This window comes from Sapajus apella, unplaced genomic scaffold (assembly GCF_009761245.1).
Source record: "Sapajus apella isolate SASKATOON/1434 unplaced genomic scaffold, GSC_monkey_1.0 scaffold56, whole genome shotgun sequence".
Taxonomy (NCBI): Eukaryota; Metazoa; Chordata; class Mammalia; order Primates; family Cebidae; genus Sapajus; species Sapajus apella.
In genome coordinates, this window is record NW_022436996.1 from 8,646,339 (window position 1) to 8,656,747 (window position 10,409).

The following is a 10,409-nucleotide window of genomic DNA, read 5'->3' on the forward strand; positions in this document are numbered from 1 at the left end:
GACTACACTTCCCAGAATGCGCCGCGGCACCGGCCCGGAAGCGGGGGGCGGGGACAGGGGCGGGGAGGGAAACGAGGGGTGGGGCGGACCCCGCTGCGGCCTAGTCGCTACCCCTGCCCTTATCCCCGCCCACAGCTGCGGGCAGAGGTTGGGCGCCAAGACCCGCCGGGCCGGCAGTGGGCGTGCAAGTCCACTGGTGAGCGCCGCGCAGCACCCATTCTTTCCCGCAGCCAGCACTGAGCGCATCCCATGTGCCAGGGGCTGATGCTGGGGATGAAAAGGAACCCGTCTTTCCCAGAGGCTGCGGTCCAGGAAACCCGACCCGGAGTGGAAGGGGTCGAGGGTCCGTCCGGGCCAGGCCGCCGCGCGTCCTCAGATCTGTCGCATCACGGCTCGCCACAGCCGTGACCTACCTGCGTGTCACATTTTGCGTGCCTGTTTGCTGGTGTGGTAACCCCAGTTATTCCCGGCACGTAGTAGGCCTCAAATAAACGTGTGATGCTGGAAGGAAGCGGGTCCCACCCTCCTCCGCTTCCCCCTGCGTTTCCCGAACTCTGAAGGCCTGCTCCGGGCGGACGTGGCGAGAGCTGGGGTCTCAGCGGGTGCGGGCGAGGCGCAGCGAGTCTGGTTTTCCTGTCTGGAGAAGGACCCCGTCATTTTTATAGAAGGTTCTGGGAAGGGGGCCTGCGGGGCTGAGCCTGCTGTGCCAAGCAGAAGCTTGGAGGGGAAGGGGAGGCTGGGGTCCCGAGCAGAGGAGACGCTGCTCTAGGTTTGGAAGCTGGTCCAGACCCTGCGGCCACGCTCTGCCTAGGCAATATCGGAGAAAAGGAAAGGGAATTCCCAGCTCAGCCGCGCCGGCTGTGATCACCTCCTAGAATTCTGGGGTACGATGCTGACACCCCTTGACCCGGTCTCCGAGGAAAGGCGCACGCCCACCCGGGCAAAGCCTCCTCAGTCATACCCGAGACACCTTAGACACAGGACCGGCGTGTGTACTGAACAAGGACTTGGGGCTATCACTAGGGCTCCACCTCGCGAAAAGGGAAATCTTAAAAGTCCAACATCTCATCTCAAGAGCCCTACAGGCCACAGCCCTCAGAGTAAGTCCCCGCCAGGGATTCTGGCCGGGTCCCACCTCCGTGCCGAAGTGAGGCGGGCCCCTCACAGTAATGTGTTCCTGCTCCCAGCTCCTTTCCACCGCCCACCCTCTGGCCCTTGATCCCTAAACTTTAAAATCCCCTAAACCAGGGGTCCCCAACCTTTTGGGCCCTGGCCCAGTTTTGTGGAAGGGAATTTTTGCATGGACAGGGAGAGGGGTTGTTTTGGGACGAAGCTGTTACACGTCAGATCACCAGGCATTAGATTCTCCTGAGGAGTGCTCACCCTGCATCCCACATTCACAACAGGGTTCTGGCTCCTGCTAGAATCCGGCACCTGCTGATCTGACAGGCGGCTGATCTCAGAGATAATGCGAGCCATGGGGAGCGGCTGTCGCTACAGATGAAGCTTCTCCTGGCTTGCCCGCCCCTCACTTCCTGCTGGGCTGCCCAGCTCCTAACAGGCCAGGACTGGTACTGGTCCACAGCCTGCGGATTGGGGACCCCTGCCTTAAATACTTTCATAAAGAAATCTCCATTCAAGAAAGATACACCTTTTAACATGTGCAGATTCTTGGCACCTCTTTGATTCAAACTTCCACTTCCTGGCTAGGCTTCCTGCCCCGTTTGTGGACCATCAGTCACTAAAAGCCGTTCACCAACATGAAATTTGCTGCATGGCCAATTATTTAAATTCTGGAGACATTTCCTGGCACTCCCACCCCACAAATTTTAGTTGCACCATTGACCTGGTGCATCTGTATTAACCTCAGTCCCTGTGTGTGTGTTAAAAAATAGTTGTGAAGTCCAGTCCTGAACCGGGTTTATTGGGTGGCTCTGGGGACAGACAAAGGCAGGAGTGGAGATGAAACACATCTTTAAAAAATCCTTGCTGGGAGCAAGCATGGCTGCTGCTGCCTGTAATCCCAGCACTCTGGGAGGCCAAGGCTGGCAAATTGCTTGAGCCTGGAGTTCCAAACCAGCATGGGCAACATGGTGAAGCCTCATCTCTACAAAAAAATACAAAAATTAGCCAGGTGGAGTGGTGCACCCCTGTAATTCCGGCTACTTGAGAGGCTGAGGTGGGAGAATTGCCTAGCAGGCAGAGTTGGGGGTGCAGTGAGCCAAGATCACACCACTGCACTCCAGCCTGGGTGACAGAGCAAGACTCTGTCTCAAAAAAAAAAAAAATCTATAATTTAAATTGGTCGTTTAGCAAATTGATACTCAGTGGTTTAGCTTTCACCATATTTGGCTTTTGGCTATCTGGTCGTTCTGTGAATTGACTTTTGGTGAACTAGTCAGCAGTTTTCCCAAACGAATCTGCTAGTTTCCTCTAAAGGCAAATTGTGCTGGCCAGTCCTCCATGTGAAAATGGCTGCAACTTTAAAATATTTTCTAATTTTCATTATGATTCCCTTTTCCATCCATGAGGTTATTTAAAAGTACTTTTTAATTTCTAAATGCAAATCTTTTATATGAGTTACCAGTTTGTTTTTGAGTTTTGCCTTATAGTCAGAGAATGTAGTATGTGGTGTTGATATTTTAGAATTTTCTGAGACTGCTTTGTGGCCAAGTGTGCAATAGATGTTTGAAAATGTTCCATGTTTGCCTAAAAGAGTACATATATTCTAATATTGGTGTAGGATCTAGTTAGAGCTGTAAAATCAAGCTTATCAATGACTTTGTTTATGACTTCTAAGGCTTACCATCTTTTTGCCTTTGGAACAATCAGCTACTAAAGAGGTGTTAAAAATCTCATATCAAGATTGTGCATTTGTCAATTTCTCCCTGAATTTGTGACAGCTTTTGCTTCCTGTATTTGGAGGCTATGTGCTTACAAACTTAGAATTGTAATATTTTCCTGAGGAGTTGTTCATTTTATTGTTAGAAAGTAACACTATCCCTAGTAATACTTTTTGTATATAATCCATTTTGTTTGATATTGCTGTAGCTACACTAACTTTATTTCAGTGAGTGAGTATTTCTTTGATATATCTTTTCCTGTTCTTTTCATTTCAAACTTTGCATATATTTATGTTTTAGATGTGTGTCATATAAGAGCAAGTGACTAGATTTTGTTGTTGCTGAATCCAGTCTGACAATCGCTATCATAATTAGCAAATAATCCATTTGCATTTATTGCAATTATCAATGTATTTTTATTCATTTCTGCCATCTTATTTTGTGCTATTTATTCAGATTTTCTATGCTTTTTCTCCATTATTTTCCTTTATTGGTATGATCAATTTTCTTTGTTCACTTTTTTCTTTCTACTGACTTGAAAGTTATGCTTTCCTCTTCTATTCATTTAGGAGTTACTCTGTAATTTTACACATATATTTGCTTTAATAGAATCTAATATTAATTATTATTTCAGATCTTCTTCCAAATGATAGAAAGCTTTTTTAATATGAGTTTAATCACATTATTCCCCTTCTGTCTTGTAATTGTTCTTTTTAGTTACATCTTGTTTTTAAACCTCTCTCCTGACATTTAAAGTAATTACTTTTGTTTTATACAATCTATGCTGTTTAGATTTACCAATGTGCTCACCACTACCTTTGTTCGCCCTATCTTCTTGCCTCTTTCTCCTTCCTTCTGGGTTCAGTGTTCTTCCTGATCACAACTTTTAAAAGTTCTTTCAGTAAGGATATGTTAGAAGTAGATACTTTCTGTTATATAAAATGTCTTACATTTTTCTCACTCTTGAATGATAGTTTAGCTATGGAGAGAATTCTAGGTTCTAGGAGAGAATTCTCTTTCATGCCTTTAATATTTTATTCCACTGTCTTCTGACTTTCATTGTTGCTGTTGAAAAGTCTGCTGTCAGTCTAATTATTTCTTTGCATATAATTTAACTTTTCTGGCTTCATTTAAAATCATCTCTTTATCTGTGGTATCATGAAGTTTCACTGCAGTTGACTTGGTATGGATCTCTTATTTACCTTTCTTGGAACTCATGAGTCCTAAATCTGAAGTGTCACATCTTTGTACGAGTCTGGAAAATTCTCAGCTATTATATCTTTTAATATTGCCTCTTCCCCATTATACTTTCTTCTTGTGGAATTTGTATTTGACATATGTTGGCCACTTTATTCTGCTCCATCTCTTTTAGCTACTCTTTCATATTTTTCATTTTTTTTACCTTTATGCTTCATTATTAGTAATTGTTAAAATATATATATTCTTTCATTCCTAAATCTCTCTTTAGCTTTGTCTAATGTGTGTTTAATCTGTTAATTAAATGATCAATTTTAGTGACTGCACTTTCATTTTACATGTATCTGCTTAAGCTTTAAAAAAAAAAATCACAGGCTGGGCACAATGGCTCACGCCTGTAATTCCAGCACTTTGGGAGGCCAAGGCAGGCGAATAGAGGTCAAGAGATTGAGACCATCCTGGCCAACATGGTGAAACCCCATCTCTACTAAAATACAAAACTTTGCTGGGTGTGGTGGCATGTGCCTGTAGTCTCAGCTATCTGGGAGGCTGAGGCAGGAGAATCACTTGAACCCAGGAGACGGAGGTCGCGGTGAGCCAAGATTGCACCATTGCACTCCAGCTTAAGCAACAAGAATGAGACTCCATCTTAAAAAAAAAAAAAAAAAGAAATCACAGATGCCCACACTTTAAATTCTTCATGTCTTTAAGATTTTTAACTATCCTTACTTTGTAGTATCTATCTGGTAACTCTATGATCTGACTTTATGACTTTATTTTGTTTGTGGTTTCTCACCCAAAGTAGGCTGGTTTCTTGTATACTTTATTACTTTGAACTGTGAGGCCATCTTAAGCCAGGCTTTATCAGTAGGAAAGCTGTGCAGCCTGGCTTGAGGGTATGTCCTTCAGAATTTGTTTTTGCTTCTTTTGGATACTCTAAAATCATTGTTAGCCTGAGTACTTTTTATGTTAACTTTCAGGTTGGGGAATTTCTGAACCATGTAGGTAGTATACATTCAAGGCCCTAACACGTGTGAGGATAGGTGTATGGTTATGGATTATCAGGGGTGATGCCCTCTGCCTCCCCAGGAAGAGAAAGATGTCTTATGTTCGTATGCAAGTGGATACATTTTTTTCTATGCTTTTACTAATATTATGGCTTTCTAAGAGTTTGTCTTGTTACAAGAGCAGGGAGACTCAGGTCTTAAGCCAAATCTCCTATACTCACATGGCTATGAAAACTGAAGCACCTTGTTTAGCTCACCACAACCACCACAGGCATTCCCAGGGTCAGCTCATATTTACCTATCAGGGTTTTAGTTCATCCCCTACTGCCACCCTAGAGATATCCTTTACTGTTATGAGAGCTCAGAGACATATGTAAGAATATACATTCACTGTATTTTATCTTGCATTTCTGGGTGTCCTGAGGTAGGAGGAGTTTTAGGTTATCTAGTTAAGAATGTTGATGGTAACAGAACATTTCATTTAAAAATAGCGCCCCCTTATTTTTTTTGTTCAGCTATCCTTGTCATTGCTTGATCATTTCTTCACTGGACTATTTTGCTCACCATAGACAGTTCTTGCTTATCTCTGCCTTTCCTGTGTCTGGCACTGAGTAGGAATCCAGTGATGAGTGAATGAATGATTCCATAGATGAATGGGCAAGTGAGAACTACTGCTCTGATGTCAGGAGGCTTGTGAAGATAGAACAAGGTCAAAGAGCCCACGCGTCTGTAGGGAAGGTGGATCGGGGCAGTGTTATGCTTGAGCTGGCTTGCAGGAATTATTTGTTAGCACATCTTCCCAACTCCATGTTCATGATCTCATATTTGTAGCTTGAAATTAGCCATGGTGGGATTATTTTTCACTCTGTGAAACTGGAAAACATTATAGATCACCCCCGACAGAGCTGGTCATTAAACATTTACCATCACATCACCGATTTGGGGCCATGAAAACCTGTAGAAAAAGTGAAACAAAACCAGGAAAGGTAGAACAAAACCTTTGGTAAGTGAAACAAAAAGTCCAAGTTGGAGGAATTTACCACTCTGAGACTGTGATGCTTAGTGACAGGGCTTAAAGTTGGTCCTGGCTTTCCCCCAGATTTAGGGGAGGCTCAGTATCCTAAAATTTAGGATTGGAGAAGGATGCTGAATCTTCAACCCAGCTCCAGAGAGCAAAATGAGAATAAGCAGGGGGCACCTGGATTTGAACCAGGGACCTCTTGATCTGCAGTCAAATGCTCTACCCCTGAGCTATACCCCCTGATAGAAATATGAGCCTAAGCAAGTCCTTCTATCTGTGCCGTCATGCTCACCGTTCCTATAAAATTTTACCACCTGCTTATTCCAGCTGGGCCTCCTCAAAGCTGCCAAGCCTCCCTAACTACAATTATATCTCCCTGATGCAAAACAAGGGACAGCTTCCCTTCCTGTAGCAGCTTTCTTGCACTTTCTGGAGGACTGACACTGGCATTTAGAGCTGAAGAGCCTTCAGAGTCATTCATCTATGCCCTTCACAGTGCACACTTGACCACAGAGATTCAACATTAGTGTTCTTCCCAGGCACACAGACTCCTTTGTAGGTAGAAAGTCTCATAAGTGCCGAGGCAGGAGACTGAAGCCTCAGCCAGTTCCTGTTTAATAAATAGAATATAGAAAGGAGAATCTAGTTAGGAATAAGTATCATGAATGATTAGCTATTAGTCTTATTGAATATAAAGTATGAGTGATTAGATATTAGTCTTATTGAATATTAAGCCTTAATTAAAACCTTCTTGTACTTTATGCATAATTATCTAGGAAGTTCAGGTTACTGTGGTCAGGGACTGATAAGGGACACTGTGGAATGTGGCCACCAGGCAAGAGCATTAATACCAGTCGAACATCTAGTGGTGTTGATCAGCAGAGGTAACCTGTTGAATGCTGAAACCAAGCCCTCTGTCACACCTGCGTAAGGGTTGCTGGAGGGCACATAAAATCTCTGTGGTAGTGCCAGTGCTTGGGGAAGCACCCGCTACTCAGCAGACCTTGGAAGAGAACATTCCCTGTCCTTTCCCCACCGTGCTCTTGTGGAAAGACTGATATCAGTCAGCCCAACCCGCAGCTACCCGGGGGCTTAATTGTCTCCATGTGGTGCTGTGCTATACTGGTTGCAATCTGTGTCTGCTTTCCCTCTCTACTTCTGCACCTGGTTTCTCTTTTGAATATAGTAAGAAGTAGCATAATTTTTGAAGCCTTTGTTCTTACTTGGCAAGTATAACATAAAGCGCTGATGCGTCTTGCTGCCCCCTGCTTCAGCTACTTGAAAGTCCTGGGACCCTTGTTCTTTAGGCATGTGATGTATTTGAAGATTCACCTTACTTACCCTGCCCCCCTGTTTTGAACCTAATAAAAGTCAAGAGTGTCCAGGTACTCAGGGCCACTACCTGCGTACTGGTGGTAGTGGTCCCCTGGGCCCAAACTCTTTTTCTCTTGATCTCAGTGTATTGTGTCTTTATTTCTCCAGTCTCTCGTCTCCGCACCCGTAGAGAATACCCTCTAGACCCAGCAGGGCTGGACCCTCCACTCCTTGACAGATTAAATCCACTCTTTCTGACTTTGGGTTCAGGACCCTGTTACTAAAAGAGACTCTCTTATCTTCTCTTGTACCTGTCTTCTATTGGGTCAAAAATGCTAAAAACTTCATAGATAGAGCCATATGAATAGATTTATACACACCCAAGACCATGGAGGGGACTGGAATATGGACATAGAAAAGCAGGAAGGTGCTACACAGGAAGCATTTTCTGCAAGGAAAAGCTCATGGGGAACTCCAAGATTTGAACTGGTGCATGAACTGGACCTCTGGGGCCAATCCTCAGACTCCATGCCCCAGCTTCAGGGATCAGCCAGAGCAGGTGGCGAGCACCAGAGTTTAAACCACGGACCATGGCAAGCTGCTTCTCCTCTGACTATGCTCTAGTTCAGTGGCTCCTAATTTTGGGAAGACATAGGGCACAGGGAGCTGAGGCTCAGGGAGTGAGACTGGCAGGAGAGGGGTCGTTCCAGGGATGAGTACAGGAGGAATTGGGCTGGAGGAGAGCAGGCCTGGCCAGGCACTAAGAATGCAGACACTACCTCTGCAGATGACATACAGGGGCAGTCCCACTGAGGGCAGGCTGCGTTCACTCCCAGATTTCTAGCTTGGGGATTTGGAGAGTTAGCAGTGCCAATCACCAACACAGCACTTAAAAGGAAAAGGAGGTGGGGGAAGGGATAAGGGAGGAAGAAGAAAAGAGAGAGGAGGGGAAGAGAGAAGTAGAGGAGGGGGAGAGAAGAGGGAAGAGGAAGGGGGGAAGAGGAGGGGAAAGGGAAGGAAGAAGAGGAAAGGGAGGAGACAGAGGAGGAAGGAAGAGGAGGAGTTTGAGTGTGGACTTTCTGAGTGTGAGTTTTCTGCAAGAACTATGGAATGAGAAGAAGAGAGTTTTGTTTTACATGGGCAGAGGAAAGAGTGGCCAGTGAGCCAGGCAGGAGGAGAAGGGGGAAGGAGCAGTGTCCTGAAAGCAAAGGGAGGAGAGTTCTAAGAAGAGGGAAGAAGGGGACAATAATATTTGTTAAAAAATAATGATAATAGGCCAGGGATGGTGGCTCACACCTGTAATCCCAGCACTTTCAGATGCTGAGGTGGGTGAGTCACCTGAGATCAGGAGTTCGAGACCAGCCTGGCCAACATGGCAAAACCCCATCTCCACTAAAAATACAAAAATTAGCTGGGTGTGGTGGCATGTGCCTGTAATCCCAGCTACTTGAGAGGCTGAGGGAGGAGAATCGCTTGAACCCAGGAGGTGAAGGTTGCAGTGAGCCAAGACCATGCCACTGCACTCTAGCCTGGCCAATGGAGCAAGACTCTGTCTCAAAAAAACCAAAAACAAACAAACAAAAAAAAAACTACTACCAATAATAACATCTCTTGCACAATGCGTATTCTGTGCCAGGCATTGTTCTAAGTGTTTATATATATATATTGGCAACTGAGTATTATCATTGGAAGGCAGTTTTGATGGGAGAGAGGTAGCAGGCGGGCAGGGAAGACAGCCTGCCTCAGTTGAGGAATGAATGGAATTGACAGAGTTGTGAAGACAGAGGTGGTTGAGCACTTTTCTTCCAAGGGCTGGATAGTAAGCATTTCAGCTCAGTGGCCCAGATGATCTCTGTCGCAACTGCTCAGCCCTGCTGTTGTTCAAGAACAGGTATAGACAATGAGTAAATGAATGAGTGTGGCTGTGTTTCAATAAAACTTTATTTATAAAAACAGGAAGCAGGCAGGATTTGGCTGTGGGTTATCTTTCGCTGACCTCTGAAATAGAGCACACCTCGATGAATAAATGCCTGGGCTGGGCGCAGTGGCTCGAGCCTGTCATCCCATCACTTTGGAAGGCCAAGGCAGGATTGCTTGAGGCCAGGAGTTTGAGACCAGCCTAGGCAATGTAGCAAGACCCCACCTCTACAAAAATAAAGATGAAAAATGTAGCCAGGCATGGTGGTGTGCACCTGTAGTCTCAGCTCCTTGGGAGGCTGATGCAGGAGGATCGCTTGAGCCCAGGAGTTTGAGGCTGCAGTGAGCTGTGATTGCACCACTGCACTCCAGCCTGGGTGACAGAGCAAGACTCTGTCTCTAAAAAATAAAATTAAATTGAAATTAAAATAAATAGAGAGGCGCACCAAGATGGCCGTGAGGAGGCAACACCGGAATGCAGCTCCCAGCAAATGAGACACAGAGGGCTAGAGGACTTCACAATTCCAAGCGAAGTGCTGGGTTCATTTTGGTGGGACTGGTAGGACTCTGAAAATAGCCCACGGAAGGAGCCAAAGCTGGGCTAGAGCCACCCAGGGAGGGTGAACCAAGACAAGGTGGTGCGTCTCCACCTGGAATGTGTATCTGGCTCAGAGAGTCCGGGACTTCACACTCTCGGTGCTCCAATTCAGATCCTGTGCTTACCTCATCCCTCCTACAACCCAGTCACAAGAGCCCCACCAGACTGAGGGGCACCATGGGTTGTCAATGCAAATCTGAGTGATGGCTCCTGCCTGGTGCCACAAGTTGTCAGCATGGACCTGGGCGGAAGTTTGGACCAATGCCAGCAGGATGGAACAACCCATCCCACAGAAAGAGGTAGAGTTGAAAGCAAGGAAACAAACTATAAGGCCTGGCAGGCTCCACCCCCACAAAACTCAAACTGAAGCAGTGTGCCAGAGAGCTTGGCAGTGAAACACCAGTTTAACCCCAACTGGGAAGATCAAGCTCAGGGAAGGAGAGAGGCCATTGGGAAAGTGGGGCTAATTTCACCTGCAACAAATCCCAGGGGAAGACCACCTAGCCAGCAAC

General features: G+C 45.7%; 1 non-coding gene across 1 annotated transcript; it reads right to left on the minus strand.

Moving 5' to 3' along the window:
• Positions 1–6,236: 6,236 nt before the first annotated feature.
• Positions 6,237–6,308, minus strand: TRNAC-GCA. The gene has a single exon. It is a non-coding gene; the product is annotated as a tRNA-Cys (tRNA).
• Between the last annotated feature and the right edge of the window lie 4,101 nt (positions 6,309–10,409).